At 40.7% G+C, this 20,085-nt stretch overlaps 1 protein-coding gene across 2 annotated transcripts in view; it reads left to right on the top strand.

Moving 5' to 3' along the window:
• Positions 1 to 2,610: 2,610 nt before the first annotated feature.
• Positions 2,611 to 20,085, top strand: part of mpp7a (MAGUK p55 scaffold protein 7a) — a 127,442-nt gene continuing 109,967 nt past the window's right edge. For both annotated transcript variants that reach the window (XM_029457766.1, XM_029457765.1), the window contains exon 1: positions 2,611 to 2,889. The gene's annotated coding sequence lies outside the window, so the exon portion shown is untranslated. The remainder of the gene's footprint in view (positions 2,890 to 20,085) is intronic.

Raw genomic sequence — 20,085 nt, 5'->3', positions numbered from 1 at the left:
ATACGTATTTCAATTTCAGTCAGCTATTACTATTACTTTTACCACAATATTAACACATCTGCTAAATACACACTGACATGTGAAACACAAATAAATGGAGGAATGGAGTATCATAATCCTCTCAGTTTCAGGTGTCAGGAATACGATTTTATTCCCATAATAATTCGAATAAATCGAGTATTTAGGAAATATCATTCAAATAGATTGACAACTGTGGGTATTGTACAGACCTGGCAACTTGACTGCAACCCCCATTCTCCACCTCCCCCTTCCGATGGCAACATCCGGGACACACACTGGTTGGAGTGGGGCAGTCTATAAAACTTGCAAACCCTTTTATTTGTGCAGTTGCGTTGGATGGATTGTAGTTTTCTATCCACATTTGCATTTTCAACTACTTAGAATAAATTACCCAGGTTGGCCATTTGCAATCAAGGGCTGTAGATATACAATTTAATATGCTAGTCCAGGCCTACAGCAAACAGTGACTTGTTCTCTCCTGACATCTAGTGGTTATGAAATTGCAAGCAACATTTATATAGAGATCAGCATAATCCCTACATGTACATCCAACCAATAGACTATTTTAACACTAACCATTCGTCCCTCCGGACCATTCATTCTAGCATTTACCCGAAATGATTATATATTTTTAAGGGCACGATTTGCATTGTCACAATAATTATAAACAACACATTTTAGTATTTCAATTGTAGTAGCCTATTCCCTGTCTTTAGCTGCAATAAAAAGGTTCTGCACATACCATTAGGCATAACACAGTAGTAAGAGTATTGAAGAGGGATAGTACACAGCTATATCATAAAATATATAAATCATTACAGATAATGCCACAAATAAACCCATTGGGAATCATCCTATGAGTAACATAATCAGTTGAAAGTCTATACTTAGGCAGGAAACTGTGTGCATGCAGAGTAGTCTCTTCACATGTTGTGGCTTTGACCAGGTTGTATTGATGGTTCAGAGTTCAGAGCTCTTCTATCAGAAGAGGGCTGCTGGGCTCCATTGTTCCCAGACAATATACCCCACATCATATCCCAGCCTGAGGACAAAAGAAGCTGTGGTTCAGCATTTTGGCACACAACACATTTTAATGTGGGGACAAGGGGGCACAAAAGGGTGTGCTTCTATTGTTAGCACATTTCTGGAACAGACAGATGGACACACGCACTCATACAGTTTGTAGGCTCAATCCAAATAATGTAAGATGCTTTCTGTCTTCAGGTGTCCACTTATTTGTTTGCAGCATTTAATAAAAACATGATTTCTCAGGATCAGTTTCAAGTTTTTATTTATCACATATTCAACATATCTCTACTTTGTGCAGTGAAATGCTCTATTGCTCCTTCCATTCCGTTACTTGACAAATTTAAAATAATTATAAATAAAAGAAAAATCAACATAGGCCTATAAAACAGAGACATTTTACAAAACGAAATCAAGATAACATGTACACATATAAAAAATGAGATTAAATCTAGCGCCGATAATTAATGGGGTGCAAATATTAAAGGCTTGAATGGAAATGGTGGAGGTATTTGTCCTCATCATCAGATGTTTAGTCTGTCAGGCGCCTTTGGTAGTGTCCTTGTTCAGTGGTCAGTAGGATCACACATACTTGACTGTGACTGATACACTGGTCTAACTTCAGCTATTTTAAAACATTTTATAAATAAAAAGACACATTTTTATTTATTTATTATTTAGTAGAAGAATCTCACATCATTTACAAAGTGCCTTTTCGTTTTTTGACTACTTGTTGCAATGTGTCTTAAAATGGCCTGTAGGGGGAGGTATCAAACAACTTTTCTGATATTAAAGCAACTCACCCAAGTTATACCAACTTGCATTAGCTGACCACTCCTGAATAAATCGAAATTAATCAAGAATTGTTTCGGCTAATTAAAGTTATTTTTTTAATTATTAAACAAAAATACACCTGAATAACAAATATTGATTCTGTCAGGACCAGAGTATAAAAACATCCAAGACAAGAGTAAAGTAGATACAGCACATGGGTGCATTCAAAACCTCAATGCCAAAAACATCTTCGGCATAAATTATTTTTTAGATGTCAGGGATTTTGCAAGTGGGGAGCTGATATTTAGACAACTAAACTCGTTAGATACTGCGACATATCTGCAATTTAAAAAAAAAACAATTGGTATAAAATTAATAACATATACATTTAACACAGATCAATTTTATTTTGCAATTGACTTGCATTATTTGGAATAATTGTATTAATGAAGGAAAATAGCATATCTTTAAGAATAAAATACCAATTCACAATAGTCATATGTTTTGTTCTGTAAATTGCAGCTTCTCATTCATATTTGTATTTATTGTTTCTCAAAGAATTACTCTGTCCAAGTGCGATTGTTTTGTTTTCACCTGTCGGCGGAGAATCGAATTTCCGAAGGAGGGGTTAGCTAATGATTGACAAAACCACAAGCCAATAAAAGTAGAGCACTGAACCACTGACCACGCCTTAATAGAATACTAACCAATGAACAAACCGAATGGGCGGCATCTGTAGTAAAAGTCCTTTACGGCGCAGATCTCAGAACAGTTTTGTGTTGACACATATCCAACCGTTATCGTTATGTCTAAATAAACAAACCGTTTCCAAACCAGCGCCTTTGGCAGACCACTTTATCTGTCTTGGAGAGTGGCACGGTTGAGGCGTAACATTTTGAAAGGTTGTGTTCTTGCAGATAGAAAGCGGGGAGTGTTTAAGTAGGTTTAAAGCAACAACGCGCGTTCTAAAGTGGAGGATAAAACAACCGTAAAATTTTGTTTTCGAAGGAACCATTGGAGTACATTGTGACCGGCAATACACCATTCAACTCCAACCTCTGATGCGAAGTGAGTAACCAACATATTGTATCCAGCTAAAAAGTTATCTTCACAATTGTCAAGCGAATGGAGCAGTGGGGAATTTCGTAGTATAAATAGTCGAAACATATCGTTATGACTGTATGGGGAATGCAGAGGATACAACGTTAGCTCGAATACAAAACACCTAATGACCGAGCAATATTATTGGACATAGATAGTTTGTGTGTGGTACTTACGGTTAATGAAGCAGCCAACTTATGTTATTGCTAACCTATAGCTAGGTGCATGATATTACAGTAACATGGGAGCCTACCCACTGGTATATATGCAAACACTGTTTTTTACTTTTTTACTTAACATACAACCTAGCCCCACGCGCTCTCTAATAATGTACGCACGAGCAAATGTGCAATTCTTCTATAATATGACTTTTTACTGCCGTTTGTTACAATGGAATTTCGCCTGACATCTTGTGGAATGTTACCGTGGGAAAGCTATTTTTTCCCCTCACAGCTTAGCCTAGAAAACAAAAGGAAATGATAGTCTGTGTATGCTAACATATACACAAACCATAATGACAAAACTTCCTCGTGTCACAGCCCTCAACTTCCACAAAACGCACACACCCACACCCTAAACGCACGGAGTTACTCCTCCAGGAAGTAGTGTGTCGTGTAGCATGGCCGCAGGGCATACAGAGCCCTTGTGCCCTGCGAAGTCAAGTGTGGTGACACGGAGCTTGTCACTGGCTGACAGCGCCAAGCCTCTGAGCTGGCAGCCCACTGAGAGACTCAGCACTTGGCCAGTTTTCATCATATCCCAACTCAGTCATTTGTTTACTTAAATGAGTATATTATAATGATAGGGGACACCATGTGTTTTAGTCTTACAACATTCCTTTATAACCATTATTGCATGATGGTATGCCATGATATGAATAAGCCCTTGTCACATGATACAAGACCCTTGTGTATCTTTACTTTAACATGAAAATGCCTAATAACACTCTCAAAAGACATGATATCTTCTGTTTCTTGATGTGGTAAAACATCAGAGACCAAAGATGTCAGTAGCAATTTCTTGAAAGTAGAAATGCTATTATATTTTGCATTTAGTCATTTGTTCCCCTCGCCAGTCTGCATACTTCTTGAACACACACATGGTCATCATTCAGCAAGAGTGCAGTACTTGATGTTTAAGCGCTGGGAAAAAAAAGTTAATTCAGATGCTTGACTGCTTGTATAACTAAGGTTGGAGGAGCACCTTTACAACTAAAATGAATGTACCGAGACACTGCAGAGCTGTGTTCATTGTTACTCGGCATATTGCTTTCAAAACGTTCCATTTAGATCCTTGTCTAATAGTGTATATAGCTTCATTAATTTAAAACCTATATATAACCATGCCGGTTATAATGTCTGCATCATGTCCCATCATTCATAAACATTGTTTATTTTTGGTGTCCTCTCCACTGTTATGGTGCTGTGGCTGTGAGAAAGAGTAAGACAGGGACAATGGCCTTCGCTTGTATTTGAATGTCCCTGAGGGGACTCTCTAGAGAGCAGACATTTCTCTGTGTAAAGTCTGACGCCTCAATGGCTTGTCTGCAGTTTTGGCCAGCTTCTCTACTCTCACTGGGAGTAGCCTAGTTCTTCTTTTAAATCTTGCCTAGAAAAAGGTGGGAGGCATTTAGTCTGTATTCCAGCGGGGCAGAGAGACTCTCCCAGGAGACTTTGATAATAAGTATTCAGCCCTGTTCATTACTCTGGTTTTGTTTAATAGGGTCAACAGCTTAGCATCATGACAAGGGTGCAATGTCTACATTATGCCCTGGCTTTACATCACAAATGGGCTTCCAGACTCTGTTTAATGAAAAAGTTGAAGGCATACAAGTAACGAATTCAAAAGAGCTGCAACAGTTTGCCACCTGGAGATTGTCTCGGCAGGCCTGTGTAAGTGCATGTGACATTTAAAACAGATGCTAGTTACTTGATTTTTGTGCCCTTAGTGCTCAGGTGTTTATAAGGAGTAAAGGCAGCCGAGGTCAGGGTGGGGTCGGATGCAGCGGCTCAGACGAGACCCAGAGTATGAGGCTTTGCCCTGTGCTGGTAGTCTGAACAGGTGTCTCCAGGCTGCAGTTCTGCATAGCTCACATTCCCAGGGTTTTGTTCCTGGCATGGAGGGCCACCGAGTAGGGCAAGGAGGTGTGGGAACTAATTCATGCGAGCAACCTGCTGATTGAGACAAACGCTTCCTGTCATTGCAACAGTGTTGATGAGAAACCTGTCAGCAGCCCATTGCGCTGTTGGCCAGGGACAAAGCCAAAAGTTGGCTTCCACAAATGCTTGTCAGCAGCAAGGCTATTTTCTTGGGGCTTAAGGGTGGGTAGGATATATTGGTTTAAGACCCTTAATCCAAGCATTAGTTTAGATCTCTATCATTTCACCCAAAATCACAGGATATTGCCTTGTTTGAAAAGAAGTGTTGTCTTTTCAAACCTCATTGTTTATTTCTTTCACTTTCACTTCTTACCTATAAACACCTCCACAGATGAAAATCCAAATTGTTTTACATTGGCTCTAAATGGATCCTTATATGGGCTCTAAGAAAAAGTAGTAAGCAATGGCTCTTCTCATTGTGACTGAGAAATATAACTATTTCAAATTTCTGTTCCTGTATAAATGCAGTCATTCGGGCACCCTGGTTAAGCAAAATAGTTAAGCAGCCAGAGAATTTAAAATATAGGTTGTCAGATAGTTTTGTCCCTCCCTTAACAGTGACTGTGCTTCAGCCTCCTGACACATTGAGGTGAACCTACTTTACTACCAGCCATTACTAAACTTGGCATCATATGAAATATGTATAAAATTATGTTATTGCAGTAGCTTAATCCAGTTATAAAGTCTGTAACCAGACTGATTAATTTTTTTTTTCATATTGTAAGATTTGTCTATCTGCCCTGGTTTATCGCTGACTCATGACTCATCATTATGGTTCTGTTGACTTGAGCAGCACAGGACATCTACTACTGACGCATCTTTCACCCATTTGTCCTTTCATTCGGCTAACTATTCTTTCATTCATTCTTCATACCATTCATTCCTCCATCCTGATATACATGCACGGTCATCATCGGTATCACTAATCTCAGTTGCGAATCCGCACTGGACTTGCGAGCCTCCTGCTGCACTGCTGATCCCAGACGGAGATTAAAGTGATGTACTTGGCAGGGTCTCTGGCAGGGTCACAGATGATGAGCATCACCAGCAGTGATGCTGTGTTGTTTTGCCCCTGCCTGCCCTACAGAGGTGTAGGGTTTCTCTCAGCACCCCTTAAGCTTCTGCGGTGCTGCGCTGGAATGAGCCCACCCAGCAAATGGCCGCCATCAGACACCTGCGTTGACTTCGTCCGATTCCAGCTCCAAAGCCGTGCATTAATATAAGCACTAGGTGTGGGAAAGCGAGTAAGGCTCTGAACCCTCAGGGAGAAGGTTAAAGCCATAATGTGTTACTGTATATAGATCTAGACGTGAGAGGTCTGAAAGTGCAGTGTTTTGCCAAGGGACACTGTTTCAGTCCTGTTTTTTAAAGCATACACTATTAGGACGTGTAAAGCTTCAGTTGTGAAGCACAATGCTCTTATTCAGCTAAATATGTAGCCTAACTCTGCGGTTTGCTTTTAAAGCCTTGGGCTAACAGGAACTTGTACTACGAGTTATTGTTGTAAGAATACTAAACACAGAATGCTTTGATCATAATCTTGAAAACTTGAAGTTCTGTAAGAATTGTTGCACAATCTAGTGGAGACATACTTTAAGTCTGTATCAATTTGTAACCACTTTGTCACTAATCGGTGAAGTCTTTAGCCTTACATAGCGAGGCAGTGGGTTCACTTGAATGATGTCAAGCTTATCTGTCAAATGTTTTATTTATGAGGGGTTTCCATGCTTGTCCCCTGCCTAGCATTACTACGCCTGTTCCCCTTATGGCAGCACTGTGAATAATTCAACATACTTGGAGCGAACACAACCAAAATAGTTCAAAGTGTGTACATGTTTGTGGTTCTGTCCAGTAAATCACAGCATCTGCAGAGGATTTGTATAGTTGTAGGTAGTATTAATGTTAGTATTGACTTGATGACTTGTCTGAATAGAAGTATTCAAACAAGTGCAATAGGTTCGAAGATGAGGCACCGGACTAAGTATTACTGGCCATTTTTTGCTACTTGACCTCACAGCTCCAAGTTGTGAGCATCGTGAGAGGATCTATGTCCCCTGTCAGTGATGGGTATCCGATGCTATATTAATGCTCCATGATGTTGCAATATTCATGTAGCTTGAGTTGATATTTAGAGGTCTTAGGGAGCTTTGTTACCATACACCAGTTCCTTTGACTGATATTTTCCTTCCTGTCTTGATCACTAAAGATGACAGTGACAGTAGCTTGACCCAACCTTATAAGACTGTAATTCATGTTAGGGTAATTAGAACGAAGGAATGTTGTAACGCACACATTACACACTGATGTCACCACCATCTGCTCCTTGCCATCTGACTTTGCTTATATCGAATGACACACAGGAACACACCTTTTCCTCTTGCAAACGTTGCACTTTTTTAGAACTCTAATGGTCGCAGGTTGTAGAGATAGGTCACATGAAATGTAAGATTCAGAAGAGGAATTTAACCTAATGTCGGATGTTCTTTTGCTTGTTTGAACCATACAAGCAGCCTGCATCTTTCCTCCGCTGCCTTTGCAGTCAGGGATTGCCTCTTGGTAAGGGATCCTACTATCACCCCATGACTCCTCTTTGCTTCCTAGCTCCAGTAATGATTTCATGCCAAACGCAATAAGAAGAGTAAGCACAGATGGTCCAGCGTTGCTTACTTCTCTTAATGTATTTTCCTTGTAAATCTAAAGGTATTTACCCACATTTACTAGGTGGATGATGGCTGCATTCAATTAAACCATTTAATTTTCTGGTTTCACTCAAGGTATCTATTCCACCCTTGACCTTGCTGCAGTATAAGCATTGATTTGATGACTGATAGGAGACTGAGGTATGCTGGGTTCTTTGTGACTATAGGGTGGGGTGGGGTCTCGCAGGGGCCTTGAGTCCTTCAGAATAGTCCTTTTCTTTAGCTGCCTGTTTTCTCTCAGTTGGCAGACAGAAACACTGGTTTTCACAGGCTAAATCCCCTCTTTTGTGTGTTGGGCGTCTCAAGTAGTGTCAGTTGTAGCTCTGCACACTTGTTGCTGTGTCTCCTGCCACCTCCTTCTGGCCACAGGCCCCCCGAGGCTGAATTTTCATTTGCCTGTTAACATCTCTGCCCCCCTTAATTGCCTCTCGACTACACTCCACAACACGTAAATGTTTGACTGGTAAAAGGAGGTCTGTGTGCATGTGTGTGTGAATGCATACTTTTGCGTGCGTGCGTGCGTGCGTGCGTGCGTGCGTGCGTGCGTGCGTGCATCGGACAAGCATTCATTCTTCCTTAGTCCACTTGGCCCGCTCTCTGTCTATTCCCTCGTTGCTCATTGAGTGCAATTACAGCAATTTGACTGTGAATACCCCTTCACAACAGCCTATTAGAACCATTAACTATGCAATCTTCACTCTTTGATGGCTTGGCCCACATGATTAAAACTATTCAGTCTGGATGATGGCCGACAAGGGGATAGGATTGTGACCCATGGGACTCTATGTGCTGTACTCTGTGCCCAAGTTATTTTGTTTAAAATTGCCCATTATCCTCCCTTATGTTTGTCACTGCTTATATGTCCACTAAACATTGAGTCTAGTATCTGAGTAATTCAGTGCGCATAGTCAAACATTACAAGTGGCTAAGTAATAAAGTTAAGTCAGATGTGCTGAACAGAATTAGCCAAATAATTTCTGAACATACAGCAGCTTAAGTAAACCTGGACTGAAGCCATTCACTAATGTACAATAACACATTACGAGTCCCATTTAGAAAAAAGAAAAATTCTGCAAAGAAATAAATCACAATCTAAGTAAGATTTGAATGAATTGCGGCATAAAGAACTGCGCAAAATAAACTGAAAACACAAGTAAATTAGTCTTTTATGACTAGTAGCTGGTGGTTAACATTAGCTAACTTTAGACAGATATTGGTATGCAAGGGACATTACTATGTTGGTTTACTTGGTCCACTTGAGCTACTTTTAACTATGTTTTTTTAGCATTTATTATTATCCTGTAATTATCAGTTGTGGACACAGTGGCCAAAGGTTATAGGCTCACTTTAAGCTAGTCATTTTTAAAAGGCTATTGCTAAGTCTACAGCCGATTTTGTCATGATCGTGATTTTGTATATCCTGTTTTATTTTGAAGTGTTAAGTCCCCCTTATGTCATGTCTAGTTGTACTTCCTGTCTGTGTGTTTTCCCTCTGTGATTGTTGATTTGTTCCTCCTGTGTCGTTCACCTTGCCCTTGTGTTTTAGCTTCTCTCCCCAGCTGTGTCTCGTTCCCCTCGTTTAGTGTCTGTGTATATATCCTTGTCTTTCCCAGTGTTCCTTGTCAGTTCGTCATCTAAGTGTCACCCTTGCCGATGTCTCCTCGTGCTTCTTCAGCACTACCATGCAATTTTCCAGATTAATCAGTTTTGCCACACTAGAAGTAAAATGTCCAAAAGCTGCCTTCAGATGGCAGATAATACAAAACCAGTGGCTGTGATAATTTAAGCCTAAGGTTATCACAGATGTAATTTGGTATTTGCCATTTATTTAAGAACCTTCCCAAGATTTTAACAGCTGTAATCATTCTCAGCTGCCTATCATATGGTCGCTTTATATCAAAGGACAGGCTAACTTCTCCCATAGCTCACCACTAATTGCTAAGTAACCTTATGGAAATGCCTTTGAGTTGAGGTTTTTGGCTCTGGTAAAATTAAAGTGTGATATTTATAGTATGCTTTGGATTGTCGAGCCTTGATAACAGAGGGCATATGGTGTTCATTCAGCAGTGTGTGTGGGAGTAGTTTACTTTGCTTGCAATGATGGTGACTGCATCATCATGCAGCTTGTAGAGTCAGTTAAGATTTGAATAGAGTTTGAATAAATGGACTTCGCAGGGTGGAGTTGGGGTTTGGTTTGTAGGTTCACCGGGTCAGAGAGTTTATTTATGGTGCATAGTACAATATGGTAAATAACTGTAGCTCGCATGGATTGACATGTTACTGGATAACTAAAAACCTTCATAAGATGTGACACAATGGCTTATTTGACCTTGTCCAACTGGGCAGTGGGTTGTAACAACAGAACTCTCTAAAACCCAAATTATTGTTGAAGTAATGATGTTTCATTAAATAAGGTAAAATGTCTTTGAATGGGTCTGATGCTGCCGGGTATTTAGTTATCCTCCAAACCCAGGCTCTCACAGTTGGTCATTATAATGGCTCTCGTAATGCTTTTTCTGTCCACCCAGTGTCCTCTCTTACTTCCGGGGTCGTCAGCACCAGATCGAGACAAAGCAGCTCTTTCTTTTTCCGTTTTTGTGGTTGTCCCTTCAATGGCTGGATGCTAATCTGACTGATCGTCAGCAGCTTCTGTCGTGGTCAGGGAAAGAGATATACAGAGAGAAAAGACTGGGAGAGATAGAAAAGGAGGGGTGGGGGGGATGGCATGGAGGGTGATGACTGGATTATTTGGCATCCGGTGAACAGAGGAGTATTGTGGGCCGCAGTGGAACGGACTGCTTCTTTACAGGATGGAACTGGTGTTTAAAGATGCAAAATATTGTGGGGGGAGATCTGCCAGGGATACATTCACCGACCATCCACCTGAGAATGAAATGCCCACTACCAATGGACTGCAAATTCAGATCTATAGTCAAAGGATATATACAATATTTAAAGGGGCGGTTCCAATTCCTTGCCTTTGGATCATTCTCTTATGATGTTTTGGTGCATTGTAATTGATTCTGTTTGAGCTAATATAGGCTAACTATTAATGGTATATTGGGCTCCATTTAAATATTGCTATTACGAAGCATCAGTTGTAGGTCCAACAGGAAACTACAGAGGAAATGTTGGGATATAAAGTGTCATCATTAGGCTGTGACACAGGATCATGCTGTTTAATTTAGCAACACTAGTCACACAGGGTCAGCAAAGGTTACAGATTCAAGGGACAGGATTCTTCTGAAAGATAACAGAATTTAGCAGATATACTGTCTTCCAGTCATGCATTCTTGGTTTAACAAATGTCAATTTATAGCCCATATTTAATTTAGGAATTAAGCTTTGACTGTGAATGTGTATTTGTCTCTGATCTAGATAGGCAGCAGGAAGAAAACAGTTTGCATTTCAGGCTTTTAAGTAGAGTAAAGAGATAGAAGTCTCTTTGTTTACCAACCTGGGTTTCTAATTACCTGGATTGTCCCTTAATTGTCTTTGAAAATTCAAAAACAGTGTATTTGAAGTTGAAAGAAACCCCTCTCTTAATCTGATTTATTAAGAAATTCTTCATGGATGGACATTTAATATTATTGGAAAAGAGTGTTACACCCAAGGCCACCTAGGCCAATACTAGCTTCACCAGAGACCACATCAGATATGTGTGCACTGTAAATCTCACAAATGTCAAAACCAACCTGGAGGTGAAACTCTGCATGAGAGCATAAACACAAGATCCCTTGCCGCAACTTGTACTGAAAACAAGTGTTTCTTTGTTAAACATAAATGGCATTTTGTGTGTCTATAAGGGAGTTTCCCAATAAGAACACACTACTTAAATCTTTAAAAGAATGCTTCACAAATCCTTCAGAGTAAGTGAACGCCGCTGGTGTTCTTCCACACACACACACAGCTCCTACACAGTTATAGGATACCTGCTTCGGCCTAAGCAGTTGACATCGGAAGGAGTTAGGTAGGGTTCAAAGGTCAGCCGGCTATCTTAGTCTTGGGTTTCAAACCATTTTTCTTGTGTTAGCAGACTTAGTAAAAGGGTTCTCAGCGATCAAAACCAAAAGACACAGTGCACATGTTATTCCAAACAAACACTGCAACAGCTGATTTTGCTGAGTAGTAAAACTTCAGGCAGAGGGAGGTACTGATAAACAGAGATCAGCTTCTTTAGTGTTTGGAATAAAAATATACAGAGTCTTGGGCCACAGGGGCAGATGCATGAGAACGACGGACATGGAGGATTTTTTACATCAAAGCCTGCTAAGCCTCATCCTCTGAACAGTTTAGTGGGACAGATTTCCTATAGGACTACAATGAGTACAGTGAAGCATGGATTATCATGACCAACAGTCGAGATTTATATCTGCCTGGATCCATCCATACAATATAATCAAAATGACCATCAAGCAGGTAAAACAGACTATTGACTCCAAAGGAGAAGCCAGTAAGAGACAGATGGTGGAATCTAGTGTCCCAGTGTCAACTCAGTTTGATTGGTGTTAATCTGGTCTTTAAAGGTTCAATGTGTAAAATATGCCTGAATTTGAATGTACAACATTAACATTTTTTAACTAACATTATAAACAGAAAGTGAAGAGGTAACAGTGTTGATGTTATGTCAAAGACGTCTGTGTATTGTATTGTTTAGTTTAGTTTAGAAGACATCCAGTCAGCAACCTACAGCTGTTTGAAAACCAGAGAACCATTTATATGTAAAGCCAGCCTAAATAAATCACATTTGTGCTTTTATGGAATGTTGTGTATATAGTTTGGTTTTAGGTATTTGGTACATTGGGTAAAATGTTCCCTGTGATTGTATTATTGATATCTTAAAAATGCATGGGGTATCCTGAATGGACTAATGAAGAAATGTTGCTCATAGGAGTTATTTTCAACTCTCATTTATTACTTCTTTGGCATTTGTTGAGTAAAGAGAACAAGTAAACCTTCCATTATTAGAGGCAGTGAGATTTGTTTCTCTGCTTTGGTGATGTTACTTTTTGCATTAATTAATTAACACCTGCTTGTGTCACAGAAATGATCAGATCCTACAGTAAATGGAATGAGGTGAAGTGAAGGTGGTGTGACGAATCTACTGCAGGCAATAACAATGGAACACTGCTTGATGCTACTGAATTAGTTTTTGTTATTTCATGTGGTATGTTCAGCCTTTACACAGCAGCTCGGTGTCGGTTTATTTGGAAGCCCTGAGAAGATGCATTAACACTGGGAAACGTTCATGGCTTTAACATAATTTGCATTCCCCAGAAATAACATTTGCATTCCTGTAAAGGCATGTTTTTGTAATCTTGTAGGGCAGTTTCATGTGATGGCAAGTGATCGCTCATGTACGACGCTCCAATTGATAACCCCAGTAACCCTTAGCAGGGAATTAAAAACTGTTGAAGTGTAATGGGAAACGTTCTCTCATGTAGTTTTTATTCACAACCTAATTTAGAAAATGTGATACTGGATGAAGTTTTCCTTTTTTTCTCTCTCGGAAAAGTGTTAAAATTCATATTTTTATAGAGAAAAATATCAGACTTTAGATTATAGATGGGACTGAGTTGGACATAATAATAGAAGACTCAATATCACTTCTGATAACACAGCAATGAGTATTTAAGTTGTCCCAATCATGCTATCTCAAGGCTTCATCAGGGCTGAAGGGGAAAGTTGGCAAACACAAAAGTTCTCAACAAATGGCTAAGTGTGTGTGTGTGTGTGTGTGTGTGTGTGTGTGTGTGTGTGTGTGTGTGTGTGTGTGTGTGTGTGTGTGTGTGTGTGTGTGTGTGTGTGTGTGTGTGTGTGTGTGTGTGTGTGTGTGTGTGTGTGTGTGTGTGTGTGTGTGTGTGAATGTAAATCTACATGGTATTGTGCACACCTGGGTGTATTTGCACAGAGTGAGTGGTAAAGGTCAGTCACATCAGTGGCATCTTTATGTACTGTGAACATTTGAGGGCCTTGTTCCGATCAAAAAGTAGAATATCTCCTCCAAGAATCAATAACTGCTATTTGGAAAGCATTTTCCATTCCATATTGATACACACATATTCTTATTCATCCCTAACATTTATTCTAAGGTCAGTGAAGCCTAATATGGCTTGGAAAGGCGTGCGTGCGTGTAAATAGTTTTTGCCAGAGTTGTGTGCGTTAATTGGCCAAAGTGAAGTTAATATGTTAGCATTATCTCATTCTCACTAAGGATTGCAGCAGAGTACTCCTCCACTGACTCACTAAGGGTTATTTGGGCTTTCTCAGCCAAATGATGAGGTTATCTAAAAAGAATTCAAGAACTATCAGCGCGTTACAGAGATGGCCCCGCACTATTTTCACTTGGAGACCTTGAAAAAATGTTTGCGAAGTGGCTTGACTTTATATTTGTATACCTGATTCTATTCATAAGCCATCACAGTTTAGTCTTGATCAATATCTTCTGTCTCCTGTGTTGGCGAGCTGATGTCTGTTCCAGTCAGCAAGAGTTGCTTATTTAGCACCGGCAGAGTTCATGAACCAGGCGGTTCCCTCCTGATTTGAGTCACTAGTTTCACACAAAAGGGGTTTCAGTAATCTTAAAGGTTTTGGTTGTATTTGTGACCAGAATGACTCCTGAAGTTTTGTTGTAAACTAACCAAGTCGACGGTTGCTTTGTATCACGCTTGTTCCTCCTAATGCTTTTGTGTTGTTCTCCTCCAAAAAGCTTAACCTTCTATCCCTGTAACTTAACTGATTAACTGACTGTATGTCATTGTGTGTCTGTGTCTGTGTCTGTGTGTGTGTGTGGAATGTGGAGATGGGAGCGCTTCAGATTGAGTGATGAAGGTGGAGAGGCTGTGTGTGTGTGTGTGTGTGTGTGTGTGTGTGTGTGTGTGTGTGTGTGTGTGTGTGGTATGTTATTATCAGGCTGCTGACAGGTGCTGCTCAGCCACTTAGTAAAGCTGTCGTACACAATGGGATCATTATTGGCTGGACAGAATGTCTTTCAGCTCAGGAAACACACCAACATCTGATGGAAGTGACACACAATGCTGAAAAACCTCGATTACAGGAACAGTAAATAATAGAAACTCTGAAACTTTGATCAAAGCAGAATCGCACACATCAGTGACACACTCATCCCCTGTGGTGTAAAGTCCTGCGATGGCCCTTTTTTCAGCGCATTGTTAGACCAACGATATTTAAATGAGGTGAGTCACATTTTAGAGTTTCGGGCGCCCACTGGGATACTCAATTGCTGCATTGTTCTTCATGCCTCCTCCCTACTTCATGCCTACTCTGCTCTTCCTAGCAACCAAAGCCCATGCAAAAATGATTAGAGGTACCGGGAAATGGGGTTACACACACACACACACACACACACACACACACTCGCACTTTCAGTTATCAGTCTAACAAGGAATATGTTAATTTGTGTTGGAGGCCATCTGGTACATTACTTCAGCAGAGAGAGGATTCATTACCTGCCGTTTTCATGCTGGATCTTCCCGTTCTCTTTTCTACCTTCCCTGCCTCAGGTGCTACTGCACATGCACCGCAACTGATCCCTCTGTAAATACCTCTGTTTGTGTTTCTCCCGAAACTTCCCACTGTCTCGCAGTCTCACTGCTAATTGCATGTAATAACTCGCCCGTCGTTGGTTTTGTTCTCGTTCAGGAGTGCAGAAATACCAGCAGGGGCTGATTCAGTGCAAGCACGGGAAATAAAGGCTTATGATGAAACTCACTTTTCACACTCACAGATGAGCTATTTTATTAAATAAACTAAACGCTTATGCTATTGATCTAATTTATGTGAACGTTTCAGTTTGTACTGTCTACTTTGCGCATTCACATTCTCTCCTTCGCTCCGTTTTACGAAGGGCGGGGCTTCGCAGCTGACACACAGACACACGTACGCACACACCTACAGGAGGAAGAGGAAGAGCCAAAATCTGGGTTCCAAAAGAGTTGGGACTACCAATTAGGATTACTGTTTATTCTCTTGACAAGGTCATCATCTTGTGCTGCTTCTTCTTTGGTTTTCCCTTTTTGTTTCCTTTGTAATCTACAGAATACAAATCTTAAATTATAGCAGATTAATTGATTAATAGCAGACAGGAAATTCATCAGCAACTACTTTAATAATCAAAGCATTTTAGAAGTAATTTTTAAAGCAAACAAATCCAACCATTCTCTGATTCTACCTTCTGTAATGTAAGGATGTACTGCTTTTCTTCGTTTGTTAATCAACCTGGGTTTAAAATGACTTTTTATATGGCATTAAACTAAATATCTTTGGGTTTTTGGGCTACTTAAAACAAGACATTTGGTGACATCACCTTGAACTCTAGGAAACTGCAATATTTTCAACATGTTATGAACCAAGCAATGAATAGAGAAAATAATTGTTAGTTACAGCCCTAATATAATAACACCGCAGTAGATGTATAACAAGCAAAATAAGTGTCACAAAAGTGTGCACAACATTTGAGTCCCTCAGTAGATCAGAGCCATTGAATAAATCGCATGTCCCATTTACTGAAGAATTTCCCTTTTTTATCCCCCCACAACAAATTACAGCTAAACATCTTTGTGGCCATTATAACCCTCTGCACACAGGCCTGTTTTTACAAGCCATTACCTGAGCTATGTGACTCTGCTTCCAAAAAAAGATTAGGAATTGATTTTCATCTAGTACACAACCTGCAGAAACCCACACACGTGTTGATGTGACGCAACATCAACGGATGCCTTTAGTCTGATCTTGAGTCAAAGTATGAAATCAAACTGATCAAATGTGTTCCAGAGCCAAGTATATGTTCAGATCCCTTTTTTCTTGCTCTGACAGGCTCTGTCGAGCCCTCCCTGAGCATCTACCGTTACTGCTTAACATTTATCTAATCAAGAACCAGGAGGGCTGGAATCTGTGGCCAGACAGGAACAGACCCATACAGAGCACCACTTTCAACCCCATCATCATTTTAGCTTACCCCCTTCACCCTGCAACCTGACTCTAAAGCTCCCCTGACTCTAAAAACAGACCAAAGTCTTACCACGGAGCCCCACTTGATGCCTCGTCAATTCCTTTAATTGGGGTGGAGATAACCTGGGACTCATTATGTTTCACTGCTGGACACGAGAGAGATCTGCCTCTCCCTTTCCTTTCCAAATAAAATCAAAAATCTACCTGAACTTGAAGCAGCAGGAAAACGAGCACCAGATTCAGCATGGTAATGTGTGAACTTGTGTATAAGTTCCTGAGTAGCATGTCTAATCACACAGACAATGATGGAGTGTAATGACTCTGTAAAGGCTGCTCTGAGGGTCTCTATCAGGGTGTGCGATCAGAGGAGATGTGGTAAGATGGAAAGCTTGGCACCCCGATACACTCACCCCCATGTATCACACACACACACACACACACACACACACACACACACACACACACACACACACACACACACACACACACACACACACACACACACACAGTATCAGGCTGCAGGTTGACCTGTGTGTGTTGGTAATTTGGGAGGTGCTGATCGCTGACACTCCATTATGCCTGCTGTCACTGTGCCAAGGCGTCGGCTATGATGATACTTCAATTCTTGACAGCCTGTTTATGTGTAACACTGCTCTGCCGTGGAAAATGGTGAGTTGCAGTCTTGCAATTTGCTGTCTTCAAGGTCATGCTGTCCGTATGTATATATTATGACCTGGAGTTGTCAGGATTGAGTCTGTAGATCCATCCCATCTGCTCACAGGCGTTAGTGTTCGTGTCCATGTCCAACCTCCTCTGGGATAATCAAATCTTGACAATGTGATGTGCTGAAAGGATTATCTGAAGCACCCAACACTCTCTTACACACTTATCAAACATCAGACTGCCAAGTGTGTGGTAGCCCTGTTTAGGAGCGTCTCATCCACTGCGATGCATTTCCATTCTGCATTATGGTCGTCCATCATTCTGCTTCTGCTCTGCCTCAGCCCGTGGTTGCTGGCAGACCTGGTGCCAGTCTGGTGCTATGCTGACCATGCTGGCTGATTGTTGTACTGCTGTACCCCGAGGAGCAGCTTTAGTGCAGCATCTGCTACCAGCAAAGCTGCCCACACACCATCTAACCACCTATCTCCATCTGCTCCATCAGACTCTCTCCATCTGGTTACATCTCATAACAGACATGTTTGTTTTCTGTTGTTTCTGTAAACCGTTTGTCTGTTACTGAATATGATGAGTAATTTGCACTTTAAATGAGTAAAAACAAGTAAACATTCTTCTACTACATAATGAAATGACATAAAAACAAAACTCACTAAAATAACAATAATATATCCATACACAACCCAAGAGCCGTAAACTAGTTGGAAAGGCACCAGTATGTTTTAAGGTTAATTTGTCATTTTACAACACAAGGTTGCACAACGAAATTCAGTTGTAGTCCCTTTTTAGAGCGCTTTTTAGTGTTTAACGCCTTGATTTGAAAAGAAATTCAACTCTGAGCAGAGAAGTTCCCATTTTTTCTTCTTCCCATTGTCCAATCGGATGAATTGATAAGCATGCCTTCTGTGGTGTCTACGACAAGTGTTTTTTGTTAAGCTAACGTTTGCTCACGTTCAATGTCGACCTAGGCAAGCTGCAAGACTTATCTGAACAAAATATAGCCTCAACTAGCTTCCAACGCTAAGTTTAACGTTAACTTAATGTTAAGCAACTCTCTACCCTTTTACCCTGTGTTGTTAGTGGAGGAATGCCTTTTCTAGATTTAAAGAAAAAAGACCTTGGCCTTATGCTGCACAAGAAAAACAAAAAGAGTAGTGCATTCCTGTAGTGCCTTTTTTCTTTTTAATTTGCATCAGGAGGAATGTAAACAGCAGCAACAAAAACAATGGTGAATGCAGCAACTTGATGTGGAGTGATGGAATGTGAGGGGGAGACTGGTCCCAGTATATACAGTGAAGTTGTACAGTATGCATCTTGCACATCTACATTATTAAACTTCTCTTGCTTGTCAGTGACGCTCTGAATCTCTCTTAATAGACTAATTTTCACAAGCAATCTCACCTCCTACGCTGTCATTATAAATTGATAATGAGGTTGTTAGACACGCACACACACTCTACACACCCTCTCCTTTTTCACTCTAGACTGTTGCACCAGTTTAGAGTTTCATCTGATGATGTAATGCCCTCAGAACAATAATACATTCAGCAGAGCTTAGCCTGCAGAGCTCGAATGATTATCGACGCGTGCTAACCTAGTAGTCTCCATGCCAACAGTCATCATATTAAAGCTCATGTAAATGTCTAAAAGGATTTGCATCATGGTTGTCTTTCCTATGCCAAGCACGAGCTTCTCTGTGTATTACAGAACCCATGCTTTGCAAGGTGTTATATAACTGTCTGTATCACAGGACCTTTAAGTCAATTAAATGGGCCGACTCTGCTACCGTGCGTGCTGGGTGTTAGTGTGGTCTGCTAACACTTCTGATGTACTTTATGGTTAACAGAGTAGGTTTATATAACTGCTCGTTAAAATTTGACCTCACGTTAAAAAAAATATTTTTCTAACACAAAAGGCCTTAAAATCGCTAATTACGTCACTGAAACTCAACATTTGCTCTATATTCTTGCCAGCAGTTATCTTGTAAGACCTGATGTCAGGCTTTTCCAGCTTCCCTCAATTTATGATGGAGTATCTGCCAAGGGATTTTGCTTACTATGCAGGGTTGTGTAGGCTGCATTCACATACACTTGAGCTACCCATGTGCCATTAGGCCCGGTGTGGGGCTCAGCTGTTGGTTGCTGCAGCCCATCTGTCTTTCTGTCTGTGTGTCCTGGGGGTCCCTGGGTCAGGGTCAGGTCTGGGTCACCTCAAGGACTTGCTTCATTACTCTCTTGGAGATCATATGTCCACATAGAGTGGGGAATGGACAAGTGAACAATAGGTTGCAGAGTGGTAGAGGCTTCATCTGCTGGGGGTGACGGAGAAAAGTGAGCAGTGTTTGTTGACTGGAGATGCTAGGACTCCATACCCAGTCTGGGTTAACTGAGGCGCCATTGCTGCTTTGGTTTGAATCTGAACCAATTTCATTGTCCCTCTTCCAATCCTCCTGGTCTACTTTCATGCACAATTAATTTTTTTACTGTTTAGGAAAGTTCTTGAACATTTTGAAGTGCACAGGTTAAATGTAGAATAATGTACGGGCTGATGGAGCCATGTGAGGACAACTGAAGGTGTGAGCACCCTTTTCAGGAAATAAATAAAAAGTGCCTGTTCCCCAATTCTCTCCGGAGAGAGAAAATTGTGTAGCATGAAGT

The sequence above is a fragment of the Cottoperca gobio genome, chromosome 20 (genome assembly GCF_900634415.1).
Source record: "Cottoperca gobio chromosome 20, fCotGob3.1, whole genome shotgun sequence".
In the NCBI taxonomy this organism is placed as follows: Eukaryota; Metazoa; Chordata; class Actinopteri; order Perciformes; family Bovichtidae; genus Cottoperca; species Cottoperca gobio.
Note: the sequence above shows the minus strand (reverse complement) of the source record. Positions and strands in the feature narration are given on the sequence as shown.